This window comes from Dreissena polymorpha, chromosome 5 (genome assembly GCF_020536995.1).
Source record: "Dreissena polymorpha isolate Duluth1 chromosome 5, UMN_Dpol_1.0, whole genome shotgun sequence".
In the NCBI taxonomy this organism is placed as follows: domain Eukaryota; kingdom Metazoa; phylum Mollusca; class Bivalvia; order Myida; family Dreissenidae; genus Dreissena; species Dreissena polymorpha.
This window is the reverse complement of record NC_068359.1, coordinates 50,299,460-50,319,204: the sequence shown is the minus strand read 5'-3', so window position 1 is coordinate 50,319,204 and position 19,745 is coordinate 50,299,460.

The following is a 19,745-nucleotide window of genomic DNA, read 5'->3' as shown; positions in this document are numbered from 1 at the left end:
ATAAAATTAGGATGTTATGTTTACAGGCTTTATGATCAACGTGGTTTTGAGGGGTTTACACACGGGTTGTACAGAAAATAAACACGCCATTGAAAACATTAGTTTTTCAAATATCTCAAATTTATTGAAATACGTGTGCATAAAAGACAGTTTTTCTTGCAGTTTGTGTCGATATCTTATGATTTAAAAATAAATCATAATCGGCGCCAAAACTTCACGTACCGTGCAACATAAACATAAAAAGAAAATGCTGTACTCATAGAATTTTCGACCAAGAACAAAAGGTTATAAAATAAAATAAATCTGATGTATTTCAAATTGTCAGGAGCAGCATAAACGACTGTATTGAATGTATTAGTTGAAATTCTAAAGAAATAGTGTTTTAAAAAGTTATTATGCATAACTTAACGGTGCGTTTACATCCATATACGTTTAATTGTCAACCCTACAAAGTCACGTAATCCTGTACCCTGTTTATATATATTGCTTTAATTGTACACAATATATGACCGCATTGTTTCTACTTTCAAACGGTGTAAGCCTCGATTTAACAAACTGCAAACGGCAATTCCAGAATATACCAAGTGTGGTACTCGAAGCCTCCGAACCCCATTTGTATGCAAATTTCATGGAGGCGATTAAAATTAATAATCATGAACACTTATTTAATATCATAATCGAGATGGGCAGTCTTTTTAAGTGTGATAAAATAAATTGATCGATGTTCGCAAGCATAAAGATCGTTGTTGCAAACAGACAGATATGGCATGGCATCAAAGAAATGAATTTCCTCGTTAATTGCTCCACGCGCACTAACAATCTATTGATGGTACATATTTGCAATAAAAATGTGAACATAGAAAATACTAGGTTAGCGTTAGCGCTAATCCTAGTATTCTATTTATCCCATTGATTTTTTTTAAACGTGACATTTAGCATAAAAAGATCTAATAACCTTAACAATAATTATAACTCATTCTTAAAAGCGCTAAAATTATATCTTACTAATGTAACCATGCGTAGTAATGTAGAATGTCTTTGTTCTGGTACGCAAAATAGTCTTAAAACAATTCACACAAAAACTGCAAAACGAGAAAAAGTATCACCATATGACTCGATTCCATTTTACGCAGCATGCAAACTGTAACTCATTACGACCGCGAAAAGAAGATTTGACTTTAAAATAATTCATTTTCTTTTGGAAAGAAAATGATCAAAATCCAATATGGCGACAATTGCTCCTGACAAAATGATGTTGATGTCAACATACATGTACATGTAGATTTACACACAGAGTCGTTGTTAACATAAATTATCAAAACAACTATACTTACCTTATGTTTTCATGGACGCAGCAGATTTGGATGGCGCCTAGATCTAGCATTCACATCCTGTAGTTTGTGACCCAAACACAAGATAATCCGTTATAATAATATTAGGCTTTTAAACACTTGTAGCAAACGGGTTATTCTTACTGAATATACTTTCTTTGATAAAATAACAAAGACAAAGTTTATTCATCAAAGAAAATACCCTTACGTTTACTTACACCCAAAAGCAAAACAATGCGAATATACTACTGAACCAAAATACACACCCATCAGTAATACAGTATGTTCTACACACACAATTTCACATTCAAATAGGCACGCACATTCTGAAAATCAATAACTTGAATAAGCTAGATCTACATGTAGATCTAAATCCTTCGTTTCACCGATTCCATCCGAGGTAAGTAGTCCATAGAATATGCACTTTTTCATAATTATATCCAGGATACATTTACACGAAAAAAATGCGCGTCTTCAATGTGTTATTCCCAGACATCACATACTGGTTTCGTGTACACCAAAAGATGACATCGCATATTTTTGTAAAATGGTGCAATAAGTATGTCATGTTATGACCCCATCAATCAGCTGATTCATTATACGGATGGCGAAACCTTATGTCCCTTGACTAGATCGAAAGGTTGAAGGTGATACAATTTTAAAGCTAAAGTTTTTTCGGTGTGTGCACTGATGTAATGTTTTCAAAACTATGATGAACCAAAAGTGTTATTGCAAATGTAATTTTAGGGTATACAATAACAATTATTAATATTATTCATATACTATGTGGCTGGGAACAAGATTTTGGCCGATCTGGTAAAAATGACATTTTCAGTAAAGCATATATTATGAAAGTGCTACATCTGAAAAATCAAAATCTGTAATCGGATCATCCAATTCCAAAAATGACGAAGTTACGTCATTTTTTGTGTTTCATGTCATAAACGCCGAAAAGCGCTGTTTTGAATGAAATGAAATTTTTATTCAATAAGTTTCAGTACATGTTATGCTGATCAGTTTGTATTGATAATAACTCCATGTTCGTATGTCGATGAACATAATTGATGACAAAATACAGAATAAATTGTAGCATTATAAATCATAATAAACCAGGGAAACAAAACAATGTTATTTTTTATATTTATTACCATTTTAAAGAATTACAGACAAAACATAACAGCAAAATTAAATAAAAAATATCCTTAACAGATATGAAACATCATCAACATGTTAATAATTTAAAAAAAAATGTATGCAGATTTTCTGGAAAAAGGTGTGTATTCAGAAATTTAACATTTTGTATAGCTATGAACTTAAAACTAAAATGAATAAAGGCTCATGATACAATTTGTGTTGTGCATCTTTTTGTGTTTCGCAGACTGATCTAAAAGGCTCGGCCGATACTAAGTGAACACGAGAAGCTAATAGATATATGAAGAGACACCAGATGATTTAAAATACTGAGAAGTAAAAGCCGTGTTATCAACCATGTTTAGTGTACATCAATTTCTAATATTTTGTCAAATAATAACAAAGGAAAGAGTTTGCAAATATTTATTTTGGAAACGTGATTATATTATTGTTGCCGAACAATTTAAAGTCGCGCATAGAACTTGTATATTTACATTCACGACGAAGAAGTGAGTTGTCGTTAAACATGTACAATTGTTAATAGTAATTATATTCACATAGGATTTTTACTAAGAAACACGTTGGTATTGCAGTGGGTATCGGCTAAACGACGAGGGCATTAAAAAAGTACATTTATAAAGTTTTTCATTGTTTTCATGTATGGTAATAACCAATCTGCCGTCGTCAGATGTCCTAATTATAAAACCCTGATATTAAAGAAATTAAAAAGATAGGCATTTAATAATCATCAATATATATTATATTTTGTACAATAGTTATCTGACAATAATGTAACCAAGTCCCCCCCCCTTCCAAAAAAACACCTTAAAAATTAAAGCACTTAAATGTTCATTTGAATAACATATATCATGGGTGTACATGGATTGTTTCAAAGATTTGAATGCATACATAGAGCGCTATATTCGAATGAGACAAGCCTTTGAACTCCTAAAAGTAATTTAAACGGAATTAATTTAATTTCAACGTCTCAAGATAATTGTTCGTATCGACACAAGTACCGAAGACTTTAAATACAACCATTTTAACGCGATTAAATACAAAAATCAATGGCGAAATTGGCATTAACACAGATTTCATTGAATATTTAATAAACCCGACTTGCTCTATGAACATTATTCACTCCAGGCGTTTATTTCATTGAGAGCGATGCAATATTTGTTCTGCTAACTGTAAATATGTTTCAAAGATGGTTCATATACATTCTTTGTCTGACGATTATAACGACAGAAAAAACATTTCTCACGCTGGTATTCATTAGAAAAATACGTGGTCTTCGTTATCTTTATATGCTTTAGATCGACTGATTAAAATGATGATTTGTCTATATATTGTTGTAATTGTACACTTTTTTTAACATATTTTTTCTACTTAACAATCCTGTAAACCTCGATTTAACTAAGCAATTACGCAATTGAGCAATTTAACGGCAATTAAAGAACATACCCAGTGTGGTACTCGAAGCTTCTATACCCCACTCTGTACGCAAACGCAAAGTCGAAGAGACGGTTATAATTAATAATTAAGGACGCTTTTTAACATTATTATCGATAAGAGCAGACGTTTCAAGTGTGATAAAAAAGACAAATATTGCTCGATGTTCACAGGCATACAAATCGATGTTTGTAAGCAACAAGATATGGTATCAATGAAATGAAGCTCATCTTTTAAAATGAGAAAGCTGGCGGTAATTGCAGGACGCATATAATCATTCTTGTGAGGGTACATATTTGCAGTTACGTGTGAAAATCTTTGTCTAAACACTACATGTCGAGCAGCTAAAGCGAACACAACACGGTTACAACGATACCAATCAGTTATTGCCAATATCCTTCATTCATCACCCGAGTTCTAGAAAATCATAAAAAAACGTTACAAATAAAAACACCATACATAGCGAGTTGCCTCCCTTAATTCATAATGATACCATTAACGAGTCACCTCTTGATAAAGAAAATATCATAAATTCATTATTTTAATCTCAATCTAATCTAACGATACCAAGTAAACATACGCACATTCCAAACATCTAAAATTAGACAGAACCGTCTTAGAAGATTGCATGATTTCCTGCCAAGATGTCCTTGATCCTATTAAAGTTATGATAACTGGAAAGGCCTCAGGACCGGACCAATTAAAAAGCATAGACTTAAAAGAAATCGCAGCTGAAATTGTAGGTTCACTTCAAAATCTTTTCAATTTTTCACTAAATACGGTTAGGGTTCCGCGGAGCTGGAAAGAAGCAAATGTATATGCAATTCATAAAAAGTAAGATCTTCAGGATATAGGTAACTACAGACCATTTTCCCTCCTTCGCGTTGTAAGTAAATGTCTTGAAATAATTCTTCAAAAGTACACCTTTAATCGTTTAAGGGCTTCTGACTTTATAACCCCATTTCAATCAGGTTGTATACCTTAAGATTCAACTGTCAACCAATAAGTCTCGGTTTTTCACTCTTTCCGTAAAGCCCTCGATGAAGGCAAAGAGGTTAGAGCGGTATTGTGTGACATGTATAAGGCTTTTGATAGAGTGAAGCACGCATGGCTTATTCATAAGCTAAGACTCAGTGGTATCTCGGGAAATCTTTTATCTTGGTTACAGGACTATCTTAATGACAGAAGACAGTGTGTTGTAATTTCCGGTTGTAAATCCGACTCACTGCCTATCAACGCCGGTGTTCCCAAGGGTCCATATCAAGGCCTCTCCTTTTTCTTGCATACATAAACGACATTGTGCGAGATATTCACTGTCCAGTTTGCCTGTCTGTTTGCAGACGATACTGCGCTTTGTATAATTGTCGACAATCCGGTTGATGCAGCTACTCAACTCAACTGTGATCTTGTAAAAATCCATTCCTGGGCCGATAAGTGGTTGGTAACTTCAATCCATCTAACACAGAGTCATTAGTAATATCAAGACAAATCACCCGCCCCATCCATCCCCCTCTTTTCCTTTACGACTGCACAATAAATGAGGTTTCGTCTCATAAACATTTAGGCCTGAACTTTTTTAACTCATGTTCCTGGCATGACCACATTGAAAACATTGAGAAAAAAGCATGGCAAAGAATAAATCTAATGAGATCTTTTAAGTTTACCCTCAATAGAAAGTCCATTCTAACTGTATATTCAACATTGATTAGACCAATCCTTGAATACGCTGATGTAGTCTGGGATAATATAACCGATCGTTCTTACCATCAACGATAAACCTATGGAACGCCCACCCTCAATCTGTTAGATCTGCTTCTTCTCTCTCTACTTTCAAAGCAAATATAAACAAAGACAAACACAAAATACCCATGCATTACTACGATGGCGTGCGGATGCTGAATTTTATTCACGCACGTTTGCGAATGCGTGAGCAGCAAGTTAAATTACCATTTGTACGCGAAAAACATATCGGAAACTCCATATTGTCAATGTGTAGAGATTGAACCTCGCTTTTGTTTACACATGCTCAATTAATTATGAAAAATAAGCAATATTATTTGATAATATGTCCATTTTTTAACCAATTATTTCAAAACAACTTCTCTTCGGTGTCAAAGACGGATCATACGAAGAAAATTCAATTAAATTTAAACAGGTTCAGTCTTTCATCAAAGATAGTCATAGAATGTAACATAACCCCATGTCACAAACAGACCTTATTCTGCTTAAGATTCCTCGCAAGTGTTACTTTTATTATCGTATTTTTCTCAAGCTGCGATATATTAATAATGCCGATGTATATAAACGTAATATCTTTCTTTCGCTATCTACATAATCTTGTTACGTTTTTTGTATTATTAACCTTATCTTTTTTTCATTCCTATACTGTATAGTTACTTGTACTTATATTATTCGCTATTCATTATTCCGACATCGTGTACATGGTAGTTATATGCTCAATTGTTTACTCCTTTTCAGCAGCACCTCCAAATGACAGAAGAGAGACATAGCATAAGCTTCGAGTTTTTTCTGAATTTTGTCAATTTACACGTATGTTAAGCATATTTCGTCAAAAGTTGCAAGTGTGTTTGTATCGTATTATATTGCTTACATGCTGTATATGAATAGCTGATTAAATATTGTTTATACCAATTGACCGATTGACTTGAGACTTCACAAATGCATGTGCCTTGGACAGTAGATGATCCTTATTGAAATGTTGATCGCTAGGTCAAAGATGAAGGTCACTGTCACAATGTTAAAATCGTTTACGTTCATTATATCTGATTGGCTTGCTATCCACAGGTGCTTTGGTCTTGAACAGCTGCACGGTGCCTAACCAATACGGATAATACTGGAAACATTTATACTTTTCCGGATAATACGCGAAACGGCAACGGATCATATCGGAAAATAAACAATGTAAAATGCAGGATGCACCTAGTATTGGAAGTGAAACCACGTTAAAATGCCAAATACTATTGCTCACGGAACATTATGGTACTTCAGCTAATGGTTTACTTCAAAATGCGTTAGATAGATAGATAGATTTATTTCGGCATAGGAGGCATATACACAGTTCACAACATTACATAGAATAAAATAATAAGCAATTATTAAAAACTATATCATGTACAATAAACTATGACATGCTCACCAAACCAAGGATAACACAAAAAAGAGCAAGCCCTTATTTCCATTGTGGTCCTTATTATTGGTGGCATGACAAAAAGAGGCAGACCTTAAACATAACTATGTTGACCTTAAACATAACTATGTTCATAGTAAAATAATTATTTAATGAAATAAAAAATATATATCACCGTTCAAAAGAGATCAAACTAATTATCACAGTAGTGCTCAGAAAATATGACAGGAGCTGGAAACTAAGATCAATTGATAATGTTATCAATTATTGCAACACATAGATATTTTGACAGTTGTAATTTGATGATATGAGGTATCATGAATTCTCTAAATTAAATATATTGCTAAAATGTATGTTATGAAGTATGAACTAATAATTATTAAAAATAAAAACCAATGACAAAGTTAATATCTGCTTATTAAAAGTGAAAAGATACACATATATAAAAAATTAAATATTATTCATTAAATGACTTTTAATGACAACCTTAAAGCCTTCTAACCTGTTGACCTCTGTGAGTGACTCAGGTAAAGAGTTCCAGAGTTTAATACTGTTAAAAGAAAAGGATTTGGAACCATGACATTTGACCTTGGGTAAACAATACCCACCCTTTTTACTAAGCCTAGTGCTGTAATTATGCATAGAATCTTGGGAAACAAAGTGTTCACTCAAGTAATCTGGAAAAAGGCCATTTCTTATTTTGAAGACATGACATAACATTATTTGATTTACTCTCATGTGAACTGGTAACCAGTTGAGGGATTTAAAGTGAGATTGGTCAATATGAACTCTAGAATCAAGGTCAAGAACAAACCTAATTAACTTATTTTGACAGGTTTGTAACTTATTTCTTAAAGACTGAGTTATACTATTATACCAAACAGAACAAGCATGATCATAATGACACTGAATCAGTGACATTACAAGAAGTTTCTTCGTATGCAAAGTAAAGAAAGGTTTTGATCAAGGGTAATTCCAAGATACTTAACGGATGATGTAGAAGCAATGGGTGTACCATTACAAGATATATCAATGCTAGATTGTGACCTAAGTTTTTGCTTGGACCCAAACACAATTGACTCAGTATTACCTAAGTGCAATGACAACTTATTGTCGATCAACCATAGGCTAACCAAGTTCATATCATCTGTTAGTGCCTTTTCAACATCAAGTACACTTTTACCAGAAACAAGGATTCCAAAATCATCAGCATATAATAACAATTTATTTTTAACCACAGCTGACATATCATTCACGTACATTAGAAAAAGAAGGGGTCCAAGGATTGAGCCTTGGGGTACACCACAGGTTATACTGGCCTTAGAAGAAAAGGTACCGGAGACATCAACAAGCTGGTTTCTATCCGACAAGTATGATTTGAACCAGTTTAAAACGCTATCACTAAGACCGGATGCACGAAGCTTATGTAAATAAAACATGTTATCAAAACGAACGAAAACAAATGAACCATACCTACCTCAAAGTTATGAAATAGTTTAAAATACTAGCTTTTTTTTGTAACTGGAGAGAAAAAAAGTACAAGCCTACTACTTTAAATTGTTGTTATAATCATTCAGAATTATAATAAAATTGTAAGAAATTACTGGCAACTTCAAAAACGTGAGTATTTACGTTTTAAAAGGATCGCTTATTGATTTCACGGGCACCGGATAACACACGAAACCACAAAAACTGGCCCCGGATAAAGTCCGGAAACACAACGCTGTATAATACACGAAATCGAATGATACATGTACAGATTATTACTTGCTTTTTAGCACGTTTTATAAACAACATGTTCACATTGAATGTTCAACGTTTAATACAGTACTTAAAGTTGGTGACGAATTTTGAACTTCCGGTATGGATGCAATTTCTAACCATATGCTTGTAACTGAAAGATATTCATAACGACATGCGTATATAGGTTTCTAGATTGTGGGAGGCAAAAAAACGTACCGTAATCATTAAACGCAGATATTTGTTACGCGTCTTATTTCTTGTAAGAAAATCTTATGATCTTAACTTTCAGGTAATGCTCAATAGACATTAAAGCACCCATGAAATGTCATTTCACTAGTACCATCTGTCGTATATTTAAATTCCAATTAACCGCTAGATTTATTTACATTTTACTTTGATTTGTAGGAGATGGCTGCATTAATGTAATTTGTTTGGGTGTATATTTCTTTGTTTAAAGAAATGATGCATTTGATTCACCATCGAAGCGCGGAAAGCGGTAACGAAAATCTAAACGGTCCGATATAAGTAAACCGAATAAAGTTTCAAGGGGCTGTTTGCCAATCCGCTACCACCAAAAATGTGAAGATTCTGCCGCCAACCACTCGTCTAGGCACATCATTGCAGGACAATATGATAGTGTTAATTTTATTCTGTCAACCTAAAAAGAAACATTTTATTTAGTACAGTGTTTTTGGTTCATTCATGCTTGCATGGTTTATACCAAAAGTTCATTACTTTACAAACACTTCAAGAATGTGTCTTTTAAAGTAATAGACAAATCAGTTTTAAACGTTTAACTACAGAGTTTCAACATATTTTATTCAAATCAAATTTTATAATGTTAAACTTTACCTCAAATCATAGACTTTTTCCACGTGGTTAAACTCTTTTTAAATCAAATCAAATCTTTGTTTCAAATATTTTCTAAAATAATTAAATATATAGATAAATGAATACGCTTTTATTAAAATATTTAAGAATTCATAACATTAATTTTAAAATTATGTCATTTCAAATTAAAAGATGTCTGAAATGGTAATACTTATGCACATTGTTAACATGACAAGATAAGGAATATCATCTATTTATGTTGATAAATTTTTAATTGATATGAACACTGTCTACTGACAGTATTAAGAAAATAATTATGGAACTCGACAAATACAGGATTCCAATAAGTAGTACACTGTATACCACTGTCGGCACAGCTTCACTATTTTCATAAGAGAATAAATGAAACGCACATGCACATAATCAATTACATATTTCCAAACATTATTGAACTATCGGTAAATCTCTATAATTTTAGTAACATTTGCCTTGACATTCTTCAACAAAATCTATAGACAATAACAATACATAACAAATAGTATAATTATGTTTGATGGTATCTTCAACAAACCTTAAATTTTTATGCAAATATTTTACAAGCTAAAATAAATATAACAAATATGTGGCTTACTAAATATCGTTTGTAGTCAGTTTTTGTCCTATATTTGTTGTCACATATGTTGCACTCATATAATTATTATTTTCGACAACAATTTCAACTGAACATTCTACAAGTAAACAGCTATCTAATGGTTGCTCGTTGCCTTTTTTATCTTCATGATTATTGCAGTCCACCTCAAACAATACATTATCCACTAAAGACTCAACATTGTGTCTCTATTACAATGGGGAACAGTTACAGATAAAACACACAACTCTCCTGCTCCTCTTCAGTTTCTGAAGTTTCAAACCCGAAAAAACATCAGTCGGTCGTGACATTCTGAAATAAATTATCATAATTATAGCAATTGACATGTGCTAGTGTTCCGACGTCATGGGTTTGAGCCTATCAACTGGCACACTTTTCCTCCGTGGTTACTTTACACATGCCATGGGCATAGCAGTTAATCAAAACATGATAAATTGTTCCAATAAAGTTTTAAGTTAATGATACTCAGAAATTGTACACTCAGTCTATTGCTATATCAAATCCAAGAAATATCGAACAGTAGCCCTTAGTCCATTGAATTAACTTATCAACTGAGACTATACTTAACATATTCTATCTCGAACTTCAAAGTTAGATGTTAGGGCACTAAACAAAAAGAATACAGTAATGAGTGAATTATGAAATGAAAACTTTTGTATGTTAAACATACATCATAAAAGAGATACCAGCTCTTGATGTTGATAATGAATTAATCCAAAAACGACAAATACCTATGTGTGCATTTGAAGAGCGCAATTGTAAACAAGAGAAGTATCACGATTGGGGAAGTATCTCTTAATCTTAACCGTAGGTTACACACAATTTATTTCCCCTAATAATAAATATAATAATCAATTATAATTATAATCCCACAAAAGTAAACAAAAATGGTTGAACAACAATCATATTTAACAATTAACACTGTTGATCTAGTCTTAAAACTTTCTTTTTCAAATTGTTATCAAATCGTGTATATAAAATTTATATTTAAACAATCAACGGGTTCTTATATCTTATAAATACTATTGCTGAATCGGTCGTTCAACAATAGCACGCGTTCTACATCAGATTTATTAAGAACCAATAACATGTGTAACCTTAAATGCCTAGTTGTAATAACCTTTTTCAGTGTAGGGTCAAGTCATTTTTCATACGTTAAGACAGTGGTCAGGACTGAGGGACGAGAAGTAACAGACCCATTTCATTTAACAATATAAAATCAAGAAATTCTTAAAATGATGACCATATCAGTAGAATCCAATACATTCTTTAAACGTGCTATACATGTACTTAAATTCATTAGTCTCGGCTATTATCCGGTGCCTACTTCATGCATTATCCGGTGCCAGCAATCGACACATAAAATACATGTTTTTTTCTACAAAATAAACCGTCACTAATCATCGCAATGATTTAAAAATAATTTTGTTGCCGTTTTCCTCAGGAAACTGGCTCAGAAATTTGATTTTCATTGTTAATATGGACCAATGTCTGCATTTTACTTCCTTTTCAACAGGTTTTGTGCATAGACTGTTGGATACTGCATACTGACGTTTTTGTTACTTAGCACGAGTATACAATTTACTGAATGAATGTCTTAGTTGTTCCGTGGAATATTGGTTTGGTGAAAAATGTTAACGTAAAAAAGAGAATATTGAAATAAAAGAACACACCTATAAACAGTCAATATATTTCTGATATGATCCGGTGCCGTTTCGGGTATTATCCGGAAACGTTTAAATGTTTCCGATATTATCCGTATTGGTTAGGCATAAATAAACACTTTTTTGACTGCGAAATTGATCAATGTTACATTTTATTGATGATTGATTATTACGGTTAGCGGTGGAGGTAAAGACGTCAGAGGTAATGTTTAGGGACAAAGGTCAGAGTAAGCGTTTGAGGTGAGGGTAAGGGATCAAGTATGGGGTCAAGGTTAAGATATAAAGACCATTTATAAGTTGTTAGGTTTAGAGGTAGAGTTACAGTATTATGTGCATATTCTAATCAAGAATGTGAACTTAACACACCCGCAAACGAACTATTATCAAACAGGTGTGAGTATCGTTCACGAAAATAAAATCATAACCGAACACGCTATAAATATTCATTGGACACATCTAAAGCTTTCTAGCAATCGCAAGTGAGATAAATCGTGAGCACTAACACGGCCAGCAAAATGTCGATCAATGCTTCTACTAACGCAATACATTTTTTCTGATATTAATTACAATATTCATGAATTGATTATAACCATATTTTGAAAAAGAACATTCTAAGTTGGAAATAAGAACAAAAAGGTTGAACAAATGCGTCAATAGTTTATCAACAAAATTTGGATAAACAATCAAGCACAATATAACAAGGGCAACAATGTCTTCCATTTGAAATCGCACTCCCATAACGCTCGGGGCTTTACATAATTGGACTCACTTGGGATGTAGTTAAAGCCAATTTGTCTTCTAAATGGTTTTATCGAACACATCCAAAGCTCACGATTAATTTGACAAATGTTTTAAATTCACGGCATTTTTTTTGTGTTCACAAAAAACAAAACAATTATTTGTAATGAAATATTTAAAGGTTTGCATACCAAATTATCTATAAATATTGATTATTTAAAAATGAGTTTTAATGTGAATAAGTGAAACCTGTTATTAAATTTTATGATCTTAAATAATTAAATTTGCATCAATGTGTATGAATCATTAATCGCTAATCATACACAAAAGATGATGAATGTAATTCCATCTTTTTTTTGAACTCGGTTTTATTCATATCGTTATGTTAACTTTACACAGAAGCCTAATTTCACCTATTGTGTTTGTGTACTTGAAAACATAATATGATACCAATTGATTCTGCTAGGTTTGAAACATGCGGAAAAAACAAATGACCTAGAAGTGGATTTCCCATATTACATTAAGTAGCGTAGTAACGTAGTGAAATCGTAATGTTGGAATGGAATATAGCGTCACAAAAGTATATATTCTTCTTTACCTTTTAGTCACTCTTCGCGATTCAGTTTCTGAATGATAAATCTCATGTAAGGGTACCTTTTTACAAAGCTTTCGATTACAAAATGGTGTCGTCATATCACTCGTAATTAAGAATGAAACATTATTGGACATAAACTAGGTTGAATTGCACTGTCAAGTTACCATTTATATTGTTAATAGTATAAGAACGTAACAGAGACGTCTTAAAATACCTAAATCGAGTTTGGTTATGTTTGTTTCATTTTTCTTACAAAAACAATCAGTCAGATACAGTCAAACGTATTCCACTAAATTACAATGCATTTCTGGTACAATGAGGTAAGTTGAATATTGAGGAGTCGCGTTCTGAGAAAACTGGACATAATGCATGTGCGTAAATTGTCGTCCCAGATTAACCTGTGCAGTCCGCACAGGCTAATCAGGAACGACACTTTCCGCCTAAACTTGATATTCGGTAAGGGACGACTTCCTTGACACTGAAGATACCATAAAAGCGGAAAGTGTCAGCCCTTATTAGCCCGTGCGGACTGCACATGCTAATCTGGGACGACACTTTACGCACATGCATTAAGCCCAGTTTTCTCAGAACACGACACAATTAATTTTCTTTCACAGACACAGAGATGTCATACACAGGATATATTAATATGTCGTTTCCAATAATGACACTACACGAAAAAAAAATTATGTAGAAGAGAAAATTATAATTTTAGGAAGTTTATTCTCCCATCAAAACCTTTTAAATTGAATATTCTTATTTTTCACACATAACAAAGTTTGAAAGCGGAAAGAATCCTATCAGCAAAGTTATGTTTTAAGTAAACACACTACATATTACAATGGTGTAATAACAGATTTACATATGATATTAATTATATTCTGTTCTTTATATTACATGATAATTTTCATTCGTTCAATTGTGTCCGTCCATGTCACCAAAACAGTTTATTTGTATAAAAGAAGTGCAACATTTCGTTATTAAATTGTTAATTCACTGTGTCAGGCGCATTCAAAATACAGTTCAGGTACATTTTGAATACAATTAGGAAAATAACTCTTAGGCGATTACTTTCAATCAGAGACAAGATGAGAACATATGTCTTATGTCATTTGCGACCAGCGTAGGATCAGACCAGCGTGTGCACTAGTCAAAACTGGCTGTCTGTTATAAAGTCAGGTCCAGACCAGCGTGTGCACTAGACAAAACTGGCTGTCTGTTATAAAGTCAGGTCCCGACCAGCGTTAGCACTAGTCAAAACTGGCTGTCTGTTATAAAGTCGCGAAAGGTTTCACGGTCTCATTAGCGTCTGAGCAGATTGGTCAGGAGCAGATTGGTCAGGAGCAGATTGGTCAGGAGCAGATTGGTCAGGAGCAGATTGGTCAGGAGCAGATTGGTCAGGAGCAGATTGGTCAGGAGTTACGCTGAACGCATATTACACATAACCCACTTTGGCATTGCGAGTCTCAGATAAAAAAAATCATGTATCTTTCAATGAAGTTTTTGAATCCTTATCTACTTCACCACTCAATGCCGTACATCAGAAGATTCGAATAAAATTGTTCTTGAGAATTCAACATATTTATTTATGTTTATATTCTTAAATCAAAAATGTAATTTACCAGAATACGCACTGAACGGCCACCGGAAAAACTTTGCGAAACCGAAATTTCGCAAATTTAAGTACCCTTTTTCTTAAAGATTTGCTACTTTGAGACATAGTATGCGATAAAAGTCTTATCGTTGATTAATAATTGGTTATTTTCACTCAAAAAACGCGTTTTCTTCACTATGAAAATTATAAGCAAAGTTGGGGTTCCCATGGGATTTTTGCATTTTCCCATGGGATTTTCGATTTTTACCATGGGATTTTTTTTCTCCCATAATTTGCAAATGGGAGAAAAATCCCATGGGATTTTGAATATTTTAAAAAACGTGTTTTATTTGCGTTTGCAAGTATTTTAACGTTATTTAAGGACTGTATATTGGTTTTATGCCAATTATATATAAAAATATATAGTAAAAAAATCCCATTTTAAAATGGGAGAAAAAAATCCCATGGGATTTTTTTCTTATTTTGAGAGATTTATTCATGAAACTTTCAGAAACATCATATTTTATGAAATGATGAACAACTACGATACTTTAATGCGTTTAGTCGTGTTTAAAAAAAAAACAACATGGGATTTTTAAATCCCATGGGATTTTTTCACCCATGGGATTTTTTCCAATGGGATTTTTCAGTTTCGTAAGCTGAATAAGTTTCTTAATGCGAAAAACAACAATAAAGGAAATAATAATTATAATTTTGAATAATAAATTGAATAATATAAATAACATGAATATTTTTAAAATGAGTTACAATTAAAGGTTTATGCTAGTAGAACTTATCATTTCTTGTTCGAGCAGATGGTTGAGTCCAATTGGTGAGTATGCCAGCTTAGAACCAGTATAAATGCATCGCAGACAGACAACGCTGTCATACTGTACACACCGCTGAGAAACAATCTTTATTGCATTTCATTTTGCAACAGAAAATGAACTCGGTAGTATAATTGATCTTATATATGCCCTCTGCTTTTGAAAGCGTGCAACACATTAACATAACAATAAGTCCATGCCAAAAACTATGTGCAAATTCCATTCAAAGCTATATACACATTATAAAGGTCAGATGACCCGCGTCATGCGAAAATGGGTCTTATGTCATATGCGGCCAAAGTTGGTCCATCCTAGCTTGTCCAACCGCGCAGTCTGGTCAGGTTCTACGCTGACTGATATATAAAGTCAAGCCATGATTCGTGGTCTCATATCCAAACTCGGTAGCTCCTGTGCGAAACTTTCACCGGAAACGACGGCACCGAGACGGGCGCTCGAACTTTGCGGATGCGCGTTATATGTTATATATAATAGCGCGATGTGTTTGTTCTTGCCTCAAATTAGTAAGCCCAATCAGCGTTTTATTGTGTTCTTTGCTTCTACTATTAACAAGAACTTCAACCGATACGAACATGAATTTTATTTTAATATGTTTATTTAATGCTCGGAAAACTCATTGTATATTTAGACTACTACTTATAAAACAAAGTCGGGTTTTCAACATCTGTTTTCGGCATATAAATTGTTATTCCAAACCAGATTTTACGCACTTTACTGTACAAAAAACCGTTAGGGCCACCGTGGTTACTCATTAAAATCCAGAGGGCGAGAATGCGAGAACGCGAAAGTACGATGACGACAGTGCGACAATACGATGGCGACAATGCGTTCGTACGATTGCGAAAACGCGCTAGTACGATGACGACAATGCGACAGTGTGACAATACAATGGCGGCAGTGCGATAGTACGGGGGCGACAATGCGATAGTCATATCGTACTGTCGCCGTGGTATCATCGCAATGTCGCCATCGTTCTATCGCATTGTCGCCATCGTATTGTCGCACTGTCGCCATCGCATTTTCGAATTGCCGCCATCATACTATCGCGTAATCGCATTGGCACCATCGTACTATCGCACTGTCGGCTATCGCCATCGTATTGTCGCACTGTCGTCATCGTATTTTCGCACTGTCGTCATCGTATTATCGCACTATCGAACTGTAGTATTGTCGCCATCGTACTATCTCACTGTCGCCATCGTATTGTCGCACTGTCGTCATCGCACTGTCTGATTGTCGTCATCGTATTCTCGCATTGTCGCCATCGTACTATCGCATTGTCGCCATCGTATTGTCACCCTGTCATCATCGTATTGTCACATTGTCGCCATCGTACTATCGCGTTCTCGCGTTCTCGCCCTCTGGATTTTAATGTGTAACCACGATGGCACTAACGGTATTCCATAATACTGCTAAAGCACAGTATGATTAGGTCACTCCCAATGCAGAAATCTCTATGTCTATTTTAGTAACAACACATGTCTATGGAAGGATATTTAGGTAAAAGTTACATCATTTGTGTTGAATATTTACATTATGACTGATGCTTATTCTAATTTGCTTTATGACAATTCCAACATGCTTGTTGTCTATTCGTTTATACTTGATGATTGCTGCAACATTACATCATTCATGATGAATATTTACATTATGCGTGATGTTTATTCTAACATGCTTCATGACAGTTCCAACATGCTTGTTCTCTATCGGTTATACTTGATGATTGTTTCAACATGCTTGGTGACTATCCAATGTTTGTGTGTTCATTATTCCTGAAACCATTCATAATCGGTTTTGCCACTAAGCGTCATTAACAACGGCAGTTAGCAACAGGCAGTAAGCAGAATGCAAGTTACTGAATTATGACAACAGGTGGCGCGCGTTTATTTTCCGTATGTTGAATAAATTACTTTTCGGAAAAAAAGCGAAAACATCCGAATCATTTTGACTAGTAAACTGAATAAGCTGAATTAGTTCCCTTCGTTATATAATCTCCATTAAACTAAATACGTTCATTATTGCCATGAAGACCAGTAGGTTTACACGATGAATTGACTGCCGTGAATGTTTTTGATATTTGTAAGATGAAATTGGCACTCAAGAAATTATACATGTATTTTATTCAGAACATAACGGGGCTGATGTGTTGGAATTGTGGCCCTTCCCTAGTCCAAATAATTACAGTAGACGTAATCTACCGATGTGCATTGCATATCGACCTCATATTTATAAAGTAGCCCAAACCCTCATTGCCACAGACCTGTGCGTGAAACTTTCAGATTTCTCTAGTCTGTTTACCATGCTATAATTACAATTTCTATAAACACATATTTATCATTTTATGACTATATAATGTCTGTGGTATAAAGAGAAACCTGAAAGTTACAAGTACTCGTGACTAGTACTGTACAACTATTGTACTCCTCGTTGAGAAAACAACTACTTCATCTACATGTATTAAAATATCATAAAACATAATTTTCAATCAAGTTGGAAAAAACCAATAAATAAATGTCATATAAACAGGTTTGTCATGAACGTTGACGTCGCTCTTGGTTACCAGAAAAATTCCCACGCACGGATTTCAACCGTCATTGTTTACAATCAATTAAGTGCATAAGTACTTAAATTTGTATAGTGTTTTTTAAAAGTGTCCAGCTACAGGTGGTTAGCGTGTGGCTATAATACTAATTAGTGAAAACATATTTTGGAATGATAAGTAATCATATTATAACGAAAAATCAACTTTTCTTAAAAAAAAATAAGTTAAATATATATTCAACAAGGTATCCAACTCGAAATCATCCGAAAACGGGATGCATCGTTTTAAACAGCCATTACTTCATCAATTTTGCAGCGATTTTCACGATCTTGGTCTTATTCAACGCAGAAATAAATTTCCTTTCTGGAAATGTATATGTCTTGCAATATTTTTACAAATACTGGGTCAACTTTTAAGAAATAACACGATACACAACTCGCGTGACCCAGCTGTGATCGATCAGACAGTATTCATGACTGAAATCTTCACGGGGAAAAGGGCATTTTCCCTGCAAAGTTCACGAACCTCGATACCATAATTCAATAAAACGTATGAAAAAAAACATTCTTACCGTGCTTGCCGTAGAATTATGCATCAAAACTAACTGTCCAGCGCATTTTCAAACCTTTGTTTACATACATTTCAACCAACTGACATTTTAAACACAAGAGTGATTTCATTGCTCCAATGCGGAGTTGTGTCTTTACAACTGGAGATTTCATTCATAAATACGGTCTGATCGATCACAACTGGGTCAAGCGAAGTATGTATAGCTTTATTTCTTAAAATTTGACCCAGCATGTGTAGAAATATAACAATATATATATACATTTCCTAAAAGGAAATTCATTTCTGCGTTGAATAAGACCGGGTCATGAAAATCGCTGCAAAATTAATTTAGTAATGGCTGCTCAAAACGATGCACCCCGTTTTCGGATGATTTCGAGTTGGATACCTTGTTATGTATAAAACGATAGTGATTTTTTTTTTTAGAAAATTTGATTTTTCGTTTTAAAATGATTATTTATCATTCAAAAAGATGTTTTCACTAATTATTATCATAGCCACACGCTAACCACCTGTGTGTCCAGCACGTGTGCCGGGAGAACAGGGCTTAATGTATTTTTTGTTAAGCTCTATAATATTTATATCCAATCTGTATGAAAAAATGTCGGTGAACATTATTCCGGTGTTAATTTTTGAAAATATTGAGGCATTCGTTAATTATGGATCTAAAACGGAACATTAATCCGCAAAAAAAACACCGGGCATATTGCATATTAAATCGGACACATGAAATTATTTCGAAAGAAAGCAATAAGAGTTTCAATTCTACATGAGTAAGTCTCGCTGTGCACGATTACGCTCTTACTGCTCGTATATATTTGACTCTTGGCAAATACCTAGTGTTTTATTTTGCTTAATCTAAATTGTGTCATGCATCTATATGTACATAAAGCAGCATGACCAACAGCTCTTTCA